General features: G+C 36.0%; 1 protein-coding gene across 1 annotated transcript in view; it reads right to left on the bottom strand.

The window, feature by feature from the left end:
- LOC122740785 (WD repeat containing planar cell polarity effector) overlaps window positions 1-12,885 on the bottom strand; it is a 415,321-nt gene that overhangs the window by 359,352 nt on the left and 43,084 nt on the right.

The following is a 12,885-nucleotide window of genomic DNA, read 5'->3' as shown; positions in this document are numbered from 1 at the left end:
TAGCTTGAATTTATAGCAAGGCATCCAAAGATGGTTCAACATTAGGAAAACAATATAATTAATCACAATAAAGGCAAGAACATTCAAAAACGTGATTATACCAACGATGTAGAAAAAAAGCCTTTGTACAACACCCATTTATGTTAAAAACCTATAAAGCATAAGTATAGAAAAACATGTAGAAAAAGTATCTATAGGAATTTGGCATGTTAACTGACTTCATAAACTGCTCACTACAAAAAGAAGCTCTGAATTAAATAAAAGTTCAGAGTATACAGGGGGTCCTGAAAGTCTTAGTAAAGTTTAAAGTTATTAAAGCTTTGTGCCTTAATAGTCCAATAGCCCCCAAAGTCTTAGTGTAATTTGAAGCTATTAAAGATTTGTGTCAACTTATCTATATATGGATATGCTAACTTATCTACAATCAAAACCATTTTAAGGAAAGGTATAAAACTTTGGGTTACAATGCTTTTTAGCTAAACTAAAAGAGAGAATATTTTACAAACGCTGAAAGTATCAGGATACATATGCAAAAATATGTTAAAATCACCTGTCTAATTTTCCACATAAATATTACAACAGGAAAATAAAATATTACAAGTATATATGAGTAGTGCAGATTGTTCTTTGACTTCATCATTTCCAACAAGAAATGCATATCAAATTTGTTTAAAGAAAGAAAAACCTTTCCAAAGAAAAAAAGAAATTTATCAATGTTCAATAACACCTGAAAATAAAGTTTATGTTCTCAGAAATCTTTTCTTGTTCTCTCTCTTCTTTTACTTTAATATCCAAGTATCCTACCACCAATTATATTTCATTACTAAAACTCTAACTATTTGGTTTAATCATTTTAATTTCCCAATCTTCCACAGGAATGTAAGTTTTGATAAAGTAGACAAAGACACAAAAGGACAACACGTTAACTCTGCCAAGAGGAAAAAGTTACATTTCCAGTTTTTGCTAAACTATCTCAACTATAAGAAATATTGTATTACTGATAATTGCTTTAATCTAATGACATTTTAGGATAAATTTGAAATGTTGAAAAAGCAGCCTACTTATTTCATGAAGAAAATACTGTGGAAAATGTTTATAGATTTAAAGACTATGACTTGAATTTTTTGATATGATTTATTTTGTTTAAACATGTAGCATGCACAATTTAGAAGGACTGTGAAACCTCAACACAGAATTGCAAAACTTTCTATATTTGAATTACAAAAAAACTACACTGTAATTTATTCTCCATGTTGTACTATTTTAAAAAATTCTATCCATTCCAAAGAACTATTTCCTAAAACATTAAATTTATTCCTCATATTTTGCAGTACAAAATGTGCACTTCAGAGTTGTACAGTATTTACACAATTGCACCACCTAGTGTCCACATGAAAGACAGTTATTCATTTTAAAAAAAACATTAACATCCAAGAAAAAGTAGGAAATGAACATTTTATTAATGATCTCATTGTTACTGGGCGATTTACACATTTTCAAGTATAGTGAATTAGTCCTATCTTAGGGTTCCAGTTTTGAAAAAAGACTATATTAATAATTACAATAATACAAAATGAGTTAAAACTATACTCCACAAAGTACTGCTTTGAATATCATCATAGCATGGAGGCAACCTACTGGTGTTCAAGTCTACACCAGTTGAAGCTAAGCTCTTAAAGGTTCTACAATGCTGGGAAGACTTTGTGTGTGGTTCCATAAATAGACTGCATATTTTTCTGAAGTTCAATCTAGCTAAATTCCAAGAAGCTCTTCCCAGGAGGCTGGCAACACAGTATAGAAATTTTTGGCCATGGGAATCCATGTAAAAGTAAAAAATACAAAATGGCACTGAGTCATGTTATGTCACCTTTCATTTCTCTGGTTACAATGGCAGGGTAGCAGAAAAGTCAAAGGAGAGAATGCTATGAACTATATAGTCTTGAGATAAAAGTCAACTTAGCTTTTGTTATTTTAAATGTAAGAGCCTTGTCTAATGTCTAATGAGTGTACACATCACTGGAGAATTGAGTCATATCAGTCTTGGCAATTTCATTATAAAAGAAACAAGGAAATAAAGAAGTTATAACTAAATGAAAGAAGACCAACAGGTTCCCCTTGTGCAGCAAATAATGGAGCTGGTAGAGTTATTATATGACTAAAATCAACATGAAAAAGTATTTCATGGCATATTTGATCACCTTATATTGCATTGGTCATGACAAGGATTTGCAAAAATACCACAATGAAATAAATGCAGGTGATAAACCAATATCCATTGCAGAGGATGAAAGGGCTAAAAATTACATGAAGAACTTATTAAGAATTTACATATTAAATTGGTATGTTCTTTGAAACTTGGTGGCTCTCAGATGAAGAGAGACAAATGTGAAGATATTGAAAAATATGGTTCAGGAGAAAAATTAGAAATGTCAAAAACTTGTAGACTATTCAGAAGCCTCACATCTATAACTCATGAATATTTTCTATGTGGAAAAGTGGTAGGTATGGCAAACACCATATAAAAGCATGGGGGAAGAAAAGGAAATTTAGGATACTATGTAGAAAAAGACTCATTATTCACATGAATAATGCTGAAATCATCCATTTGCGTAGAGTCAAGGCCACTGACATCTTAGAGAAAAGCCCAAAATTAATACAAAGCTAGAAGAATTTTTTTAAAGTTGTATAGTTACAACTCTAACAACCTGACCTATTTAAACAAGTTAGTAATGTTGAAAAATGGGAAATGGTTGGAGGAAAGGACATTGATACCAATTATAATAAATATATATAGAAGTTTAACTGATATAATCAGTTGCCATGAAGATGAAACCAAAAGAACTTTACAAATGTTTTGGTCAACAAACACTTCATCTCCTGGCCAAATGAAAAAATAGAGCAGCAAAGGCAATGTAGTTTAGAATATAAGCTTATAAATGTTTATCAGGGATTTCCAGTTAAGATGATGGCATGAAATGTGAGGGAAGAGCTTCTCTCTTCCAAATATATTATAGCAAAGATATAAAAGAGTACCAGATCAAATAATGATCAAGAAATCTATTTTTAATTTTATTTTTAATTTATGGAATAAAACATGAATTTCTATAACGTAGTACAATAAAAAAGATAATTGCACACGAAACTGCAAATATTCTATATACAACTTGTTATTCATTTCAAATATACTACAAATTTATCATGTAATTTAAAAAAAATATATTTTCCTCCCTTTCAAAGGAAACCAATAATGATATTATAACGTAATTATCTATAGGTATCTAAGTGGCAGAGTAGATGGAGCACCAGGCCTGGAGTCAGGAAGACTCATCTTCCTGAGTTCAAGTCTGGTCTCAGATACAAGTAACTTAACCCTATTGCCTAAGTTTCCTCATCTATGAAATGAGCTAGAGAAGGAAATGACAAACCACTGCAGTATCTCTGCCAAGAAAACTCCAAATGAGGTCATGAAGAGCTGGACATAACTTAACAACAACAACAGAGATCCTAAGATGTGGAGGTATGGAAGGAGTGTATTCTAGGCATGGGGAATAGCTGGTGCAAAAACACAGTAATGGGAAATAGAATGTTGTATGGATGAACAGCAGATTGGCTATACCATAGAAATGAAGCTCACTCCACCTCTGATCTTCACACATTCAACTTTCTACCTCTATAGCCTCTGCCTCTGATTGGATGACTCCTCCCAGAACCTCTACTTAAAGAGAACAGGTGCCAAGATAAGACATATCTCATTCCTCTCCAAGCTGCACTCTAGCCTTCCTCTACCATGCCTTCATACTGGATACCTCTATCTCCTCCTCCCCCACCTTTTTCCCCCTTTTTTTTTGGGGGGGGGGAATGGGGCAATGAGGGTTAAGTGACTTGCCCAGGGTCACACAGCTAGTAAGTGTCAAGTGTCTGAGACCAGATTTGAACTCAGGTCTTTCTGAATCTAGAGTCGGTGTTTTATACACTGTGCCACCTAGCTGCCCCGTCCTCCACCTTTTTTTAAAGTTTCCTTTTATATGCTGTTTTTTCCCTGCTAGAATGTAAGTTCCTTGAAGGCAAGGAGTGTCTCCTTATAGTTATGTCTGACAAACAGGAAGTATTTCATAAATGATTCCTGACCAACTTATTTTTTCTCTGCATCACTCCACTGTCTCTTAGAGAGATGGTAAATAACCGTCAGTCTTTGAAGTATACAAGGGAATAGTTATAGCCATACTTAGTCTCCACATCCCATTGCTATTGACAACTCACTGGCCGCCTAGTTATATGCTAGACATGGCTTATTCTATTTGCACAAGATTCTGTTCTCTTAATTCAACAAATACTTTCTAAGTGCCTACTAAGCTAGGTCCCAGAGACACAAAGACAAAAATGAAGTAGTCTTTGCCCCGAAGGATTTCACATTCTATTGCCTTGAGTTGTGTAAACAGTGCCAGTTGCTGTACTAATTGCTAGACATACAGAGAAAGGTAAAAGAGGCTGCCCTGTGAGGAACTACCTACAATCTAATGAAAGAGACAACAAACAAATAAATATGTCCAAGTAATCAACATACAGGATAAATGGGAAATAATTACCAGAGAAAGGCACTAGAATTAAGAAGGATTGGAAAAGGTTTCTTGAGGCAGCTAAGTTGGGCAGTAGATAAAGCATCCGTCCTGGATTCAGGAGGACCTGAATTCAAATCCGACCTCAGAAACTTGACACTTCCTAGGTGTGTGACCCTAGGCAAGTCACTTAACTCTCATTGCCCAGGGGGGGAAATTATATATATATATATATATATATATATATATATATATATATATATATATTAGTGTGACACATGGCATATTCCCTTTGGGAATAGTTTCTCTCACTGTGTATACACTAAAATGTACAAGAAGTACCTCTTTACTTTCTCACTTAATTTCTAATTGGGTTCTGAGTCAATAGAAACTCCAAAATTGCCTGTTGAAAGGCTTGGCTGCCCATGTAAAAGACAATTGTATATATCCTCAGTGACTGACAAGGGTTTATAGTATATTAACAGTGATTTGAGCAATAACGTCCAACTCAGAATGACAGAAAAGTTCATTTCGAACTTTTCTCACTAGAAACAGGATTGGGCTCTGTGGATAAAGAAAGTAAGATCCACTGTCTGCTTATAAAATTGTTCTCATGAATATAGAGATAAACTTTTCTACCTTAGATGAAAAGAACAATTAGGTTCATAGATGTAAAAATGGACAGGAACTCAGAGATCCTTTAGTCCAAGCTCATTTTTCAGGGGTGAACACTGAAGTCCAGGGCACTTAAATGACTTGGCTCAGGTCACATTGCTAATAAGAGCCAGAGCTGATATTTGAACCCAGGTCACCTAATTCCAATGCAGTGCTCAGTATTAATAATTCCTTCTTATTCAATATCACAAAGAATACCCAGAAATACACTGAAACTGGTTCTATGGTTTTCATTCTGAAAATTTTAGTTATTTGTAGATATTTGACTGTGTTTGCATAAACCTGGGAGAGATCAGCCAAGTTGGAAGCAATACATCCGAGCTCTTCCCCCATAACTACTCCACAAAGATCTAGAACATATACTAGACTGTTTTCTGATCAGAAAACACACGAAAAATAATCACAGTTAAGTCATTTTTCTAGCCAAGGTCAACATATGGAGAGAGACTGAGAGGGCTATATACTCTGCTCATAGCCACAGAATGTTCCAGTTCAGTTCCAGAATGTTCAGTTCCAATGCCTGCCAATTACTGTATACCAAGGCAAGATGTTCCCCCCTGTTAGGGGAACAGAAATAGAAGCATGAGTACTGTCACTCATTGCCCAAAGGTGGGTCACTGATCCAGTGTAGATTGAGTAAGTAGCCTACACCTAGGAATGGCAGCCCAAGGCAAGAAGTTGTCAAGGTCCCTCAGCCATGTGCTGGGCAAGGAGCAAATGCAGGAGTGAGCTACAGCTGTGTGACTCTAACTCTAGAAATTGAGCAGTATCTCAGATCAAGCCCCCATCCCATACAAAATAAACAATGGAATAACCATGGTGGGAAACCCAGACCAAAAGGAAGTTCTATCACTTTGAACCTGCAGAGTTTTCCAGTTATGAAGTTCAGATCACAAGGAAGCCCACAGTTGTGTTGCTCAGACCAAAACCAGTTCAGAACTTGCATAGCTCACATCAAGAAGACAGTATTCAGGAGCAGCTAGGTGGCGCAGTGGATAAAGCACTGGCCCTGGATTCAGGAGGACCTGAATTCAAATCTGACCCCAGACACTTGACACTTATTAGTTGTGTGACCCTGGGCAAGTCACTTAACCCTCACTGCCCTACCAAAAATTAAAAATAAATAAATTAAAATAAATAAATAAAGAATGACAGTATTCAGATTTTATCAAGATCAGACTGCTGAGGATGACCAGATAGCTGGAAGGTAACCCACCTGAGCTGCTCTGAGATCCTGGAATAAGCTAATACTCAACACCCTAAAAATACATCAGCATAATCCAAGAGGACACAAAACAGGACAAAATATGGCCCAGATATTCTTTCCAGAAATGTGAAGCTCCTGGCACTTACACAAAGTCTGAAGTCAGGAAGTAAGACTGGAGGAATGAGCAAACAAACAAACAAAAAAGAATTATCACTATAAAAATGTATTATAGTGACAAAATCACTGAAATCACAAATCCAGAAGAAAAGAATGCCTCCAAAATATCTACAAGTAAAACTTCCAATAAGAACTGCATAGACACAATTTCAACTTCAGTTTCTGGAAGAGATAAAGCAATAGGTTGGTTTTTTGTTGTTGTTGTTGTTTTTAAATTAAAGAGCAAAAAAAAATGGTTTTATAAATGAAATGAGAGTAGTAGAGGAAATAATTGAAAAAGAAGTGAGAACACTTGGGAAAATTTTTGGTAAAGAAACATGAACTATGGAAAGAGAATAAAAGAAGAATATAAAAGAGAATAAAAGGTTGGCACAACAGATACAAAATATTGCCTAAGCAAAAGACTACTTGAAATTAAAATGGGGGCAGCTAGATGGTGCAGTGGATAGAACACCGGCCCTGGAGTCAGGAGTACCTGAGTTCAAATCTGGCCTCAGACACTTAACACTTACTGGCTGTGTGACCCTGGGCAAGTCACTTAACCCCAATTGCCTCACCAAAAAAAAAAAGAAAATTAAAATGGACCAAATGGAAGTTAGTGACTCATAATAATAAGAAAGAATAAGAATAAGAAATATTAATAGAAAGACCAAAGACTGAAAATAAAACAGAAGATAGTATATATTATTTCATATAAAAATTGACACTGAAAAACAGAGGAAGGAGAGATAACTTAAGAATCACTGGACTGTCCGAAAACCATGACTAAATGGGGGCTCTGGACATGATATTTAAAGAAAGTATAGACAAAAATTGCCCATATCTCTTAGAGCCAGAAGGATAATTGAAAATAAAAACAATCTACCAGTTATCTTCTGAAAGAAATCCCAAAGTAAAAACTCCCAATGATTCTAGCCAAAATCCAGTGTTTCCAGGTCAAAATGATGATGATAATGATGATTTGATGACGATGATGCAACAAGCAGTCAGAAAGGAGGAGTTCAATTACCAAGGAGCCACAACAATAAAGGAGTAGGGAGCTTGGAGTATGGTATTCCAGAAGGTAAAAGACATAGTTTTACAACCAAAAATGATATATCCAGGAAAACTGAGTAAGAGAGTGAAAGACTTGAATGAACTTATGTAAAGTAAAGTGAGCAGAAGCAAGAGACAAACTTATACAATACCCAAAACACTGTAAAGACAAAAAAATTTTACAGACTTAAGAACTCCGATCAATGCAATGACCACCTATCACTCCAAGACTTTCAATGAAGAACATTACCTACTTCCTGACAGAGAGGTGATGGACCTAAGATGCAGAACGAGACCCACATTTTATTGACTATGAATTTTGGGGGGGTTGTTTTCCTTTTTTTTTCTTTTCTTTTCAGGTGGAGGAGGTAGGGAAAGAAAATAAATCCTTGCTAATTAAAAATAAGATTTAAAATTTTAAAATAGGGATATTGGGGTGCCTAGGTGGCGCAGTGGATAAAGCACCAGCCCTGGATTCAGGAGTTCCTGAGTTCAAATCTGGCCTCAGACACTTGATACTTACTAGCTGTGTGACCCTGGGCAAGTCACTTAACCCCACTGCCCCATAAAAACAAAACAAAACAAAATAGGGATATCACATTCACTGTTCTGAACTTTTCTTGTCCTCTTATCCTTAAAATCAAGACTGTAGGAAATGTTTCAGGCAACATATTTAAAGTTGAAGCTGTTGGCAGTGTCCTCTAGCTCCTCAAAACCCTTCTTAAATTAGTCATGCCTGACCTTGGTTATAGACATCAGATCTTATGAGGGGAAAAAAACACTACTTTTCTGAGATCAAAGGAATCCATTCATTTAAACAGTTTTAGTTAGATCTATGATCTGATTCATCTTAGAGTAACAGTTATAAGGTACTGCCACCTCCATTAGTTTATTATAGGAAGGACTGAGGTGCATCTTCTACCATTTTTTTTCCTCATAGAACAAAAGGGCTATTGGTGAAGGCAGGTATTAAATTTGTTACCTAAAAGCTTCTGGTTAGGCACATATAAATCATCACCTTCTTCAAGTGAATGATCAGAAAGAAAAGTACCTTGGTTATATGCAGAAATAGTCCTATTACCCTGTCCTGCCTAGAACAAAAAGTCATAATATATTTGGAAACAACTCTGATTAACAATGGATAATGTAGGTTTGTGAAATTATGAAAACTGAATTGTAACATTATTTCCCTGACCACAAACTTTTGTTTTCAAAATATTGCTATAGATATAAAGCCCTGTATCATGTATTCTAGTTTTATACATGTTGTTCATATACAAAGAAAATTACATAGATTTCCTCTTGCAAATAAGCCTGTCTTCATAGCTGATTTTTAAAAATTTTATTTTATTTTTAATTTATGGAATAAAACCAGCATTTCCATAATAGTATAATAAAAAAGACGATTGCATAAGAAACTGCAAATATATTATGTACATCTTGTTATTCCTTTTAAGTGTATAATAAGTTTCAGAAATATAAATTTCTTTTTTTTCTTCCTCCCCTTCAGCCCCCACCCCCCCATGGCTACCATTAGACACAAATAATGTGTCTAAACACACACACACACATACACACACGTAAAATCATTCTATGCATTCTTCTATTTATCAGTTCTTTCTCTGGATGTAGTATCTTCCTTTATATGTCCTTTGTAGTTAATTTGTATATTTATAATAGTCAAAATTACTTAGCTGCTCAAAGCTGTTCTTAAAACCATATTGCTGTTACCACAAACAACATTCTCTTGGTTTTGCTCATTTAGCTCTTCATTATTTCATGTAAGTTTTTCCATGTTTTTCTAAAATCAACAAGCTTATAATTTCTTATAGCACAGTAGTACTCTACTGATGACCTCTGCAATTTTAATCTTGTGTTATTTCTTCTACTGGGCTATATGTTTTTAATCTTCTATTGATAATCCTGTATCTCTCCTCACTTCACTATCCAGGTATCTAAAGTCACCTACAGTAGCTGCTACCTTTTCTTCAAAGCCTAAGAATTTCTTAATTTTTAGTAATGTGGCATCCAAAACCACCATTCTAAAGAAATTGTTCTCTCCAAAGTTAGTAAAGATTGCATAATTGATAATTCCAAAGGTTTTTACTCAGTCTTCATCTTCCTTGACTTTTCTCCTGCTTTTGATACTTTCAACCATCTCCTTGGTTTGGATAATTTTCCATCCCTTGGCCTCTTGGGAAATAATTTCTCTTGGTTCTCCTTCTATCATATGATTATGTCTTTTTAGTTTCCTTCGCTGATCCAGAATCCATATCCTGTCCACTAACTTTAGATATCCCCCAAGGCTCTGTCCTGGGTCCTCTTTCTTCTCTACACCCTCTTTCAGTGATCTCATTAGCTCCCATAAATTTAGCTTTCACCGCCATCCAAATGATTCCCAAATTCAATTACTTATAAGTAATTGAATGAATAAATGAAAAAGCCTTTCACCCAAGCTACTATTTCCTCCCTATTCATAAGAATTAGATCCAGAATAGAATTTCCTTTTATTGGACCTTCTACCTTTTGATGGATGAAATGTCTGTTATTAATAATGTAATTATATGCAATTTTCTGTTATATAATTACATATAATAATTGTAATGATAGCTAATATACAGAACTTTAAGTTTTGCAAAGTGCTGTCCATATGTTATTTAATTCTTTCAACTCTGGGAAGTAGATGCTATTACACTCATTTTACATATGAGGAAACAGGCAGAGAGAAGTTAAGTGGCTGCTCCAGGATCACACAGCTATTAAGTTTATGAGTCAGGATTTGAACTTAGGTCTTCCAGATATAAAAATCAGCACCCTCTCCACAGTAACATAGCCTTCCCTCTTGATTATTTCCAATTTATCTTGTGAATAGTCTGTTTTAACATATTTTTTTTTTGCATGTTGTTTCCCACATTAGACTATGAGCTCCTTAAAAGCAGCAACTGTCTATCTAGCATGGTCACTAGCACACAGTAGGCATTTATCGAGTGACTGTTGAAGTGAATTAAAGTGAGTTTTGGGGGCAGCTAGGTGGCGAAGTGGATAAAGCACCAGCCCTGGAGTCAGGAGGACCTGAGTTCAAATCTGGCCTCAGACACTTGACACTTACTAGCTGTGTGACTCTGGGCAAGTCACTTAACCCCAATTGCCTCAATGAATGAATGAATGAATGAATGAATGAATGAATGAATGAATGAATGAATGAATATAAGGGAATTGGAAGGGAGCATTAACAACTAAGGGAATCAATCTAGAACATGTTGTGCCTCATTAATCTAATTTCCTTTAAAAAAAATGCTAATAAACAATTAGGTCAGGGACAGCTAGGTGGCCCAGTGGATAGAGCACTGGCCCTGGAGTCAGGAGGACCTGAGTTCAAATCCGGTCTCAGACACTTAACACTTACTAGCTGTGTGACCCTGGGCAAGTCACTTAACCCCAATTGCCTCACCCCTCCTCCCCCCCAAAAAACCCAACAAAATATAACTGTTAAACAATTAGGTCAGGGAACACTGCATAGTTTATCCAAACTTTAGCAAAGCATGTAAAAAGTATTTCATCCTGTTCTTTTCTGATAGTCTTCAAGTATTTGAAGGGTCCTTGCACAGAATGAGGGGTATAACTTGTTCTTTTGGCCCCAGAGTGCAGAAGTAGGAACCCTCTAGTTCACAGATGTTACAGAGGCAAATTCACTTTTAAAAAATAATTAATTGGGGAGGCTAGGTAGTACAGTAGATAAAGCACTGACCCTGGATTCAGGAGGACCTGAGTTCAAATCCAGCCTCAGACACTTGATACTTACTAGCTGTGTGACCCTGGGCAAGTCACTTAACCCCAATTGCCCCACCAAAAAAACATAACAATAGTGAATTGATTAATAAATAAAAACCTCCCCAACAATAAGTGCACTCAAAAAGTGGAACAGACTGAGAGATAGAATGGCCTATTGAATAGAGAGTCAACCTCAGTGTCAGTTGTAATGATTGGAGTGATGCCACCTGCTGGAGTTACTGTAGGAAAGCTCCGCCATGAGGAAAAGGAGTCTGAGGGCAAGCCATGAGGCTTTTCTTTGGCATCAGGAAGTGATGTTTGGGCATGAGTACTGTCTATCAAAGCTACTAGCCAATTAGCTTGGAGTTGTGTGTGCATGTGGATGGGGGGGGGTGTTCCCAGTTTCACAGGAGGCTTCTGGGAGGAAGGAGGAAGCTTTGGGTCCTTTTTTTTCCTGACTGTGCCATGGCAGGTCGGATGATGGGGTCTCTTAGAAATAGTTAGATTTTTACCTCTCTCTGATCCTAATGCTCTTTAATAAATACTTAAACACTTAAATACTCATGCTAAAGCTTATAATTTATTGGCGACCACTCATTAGCTATTTTAGACAGACTAGCTAGAATTTTAGGCCCTTACATAGCACAGCTGAATTCAGATGTGACAGGCTGTCTGTAACATAGTACCTGGGGTAACATGCAGACATGAGCAGTCAAACAGTTATTGATCTGCTTTTATAGTGGGAGTTTCTTCATCAAGAGGTCCCTCTATCAAATCTCGGATCCAAGCCAAAAATAAAATAGTGTAATGGAATGATCATTTGTCTAATATGAGACAGAAGGGATTCTTTTTTAGGAATAGGTTGTACCGGAAAGCTGCCAAGTGGTTTCAACACTAAAGATGTTTGATTTTGTGATATAAGACCAAGTGGAAAGGCAGCCTGGTACAGCTGGAAAAACTTTGGCTTTGGAGTTAGAGGAGCTGGATTCAAATGTTGACTAACTGACTTCAGGAGAGTCACTTTCCCTGTAAACTTAGAGTGTGAAGTAGAAATCCACCCCTAGGATCCCTTCCGGCCCTGCCAATCTTAAACAAATTTTGAATATGTTTGCATCATTTCATAAAGCCTTTTTTTTTTTTGCTTTTCAGATTTTGAAAATCTATAAAAATAAATTCCCCCTCTAATGTCTTACACTGAAGCCTCATCATAGGGTAGAAGGGACCATGAATTCTTTAATAGAATGCCAGTGGAATACAAACTTTGATGGATCCTATGAAGTATAAAATGATTTGAATAAGGGCCAAGAAAAGGAATTGATGTTTGTCATTTGAGGACTAGCCAACCTGAGTTCAGAGAGACTGACTACCTACCAGAGGCAATGGCTTCTTGTTGTCGTTGTTTTGCTCACAGCAACTTTTTATGTGACCTAAGGTGTGGAAGGGTTGAGATCTATAACTGTAAAT

The sequence above is a fragment of the Dromiciops gliroides genome, chromosome 2 (genome assembly GCF_019393635.1).
Source record: "Dromiciops gliroides isolate mDroGli1 chromosome 2, mDroGli1.pri, whole genome shotgun sequence".
Classification (NCBI taxonomy): Eukaryota; Metazoa; Chordata; class Mammalia; order Microbiotheria; family Microbiotheriidae; genus Dromiciops; species Dromiciops gliroides.
The sequence above is the reverse complement of the archived record's forward strand: the minus strand, read 5'-3'. Positions and strand labels throughout refer to the sequence as shown.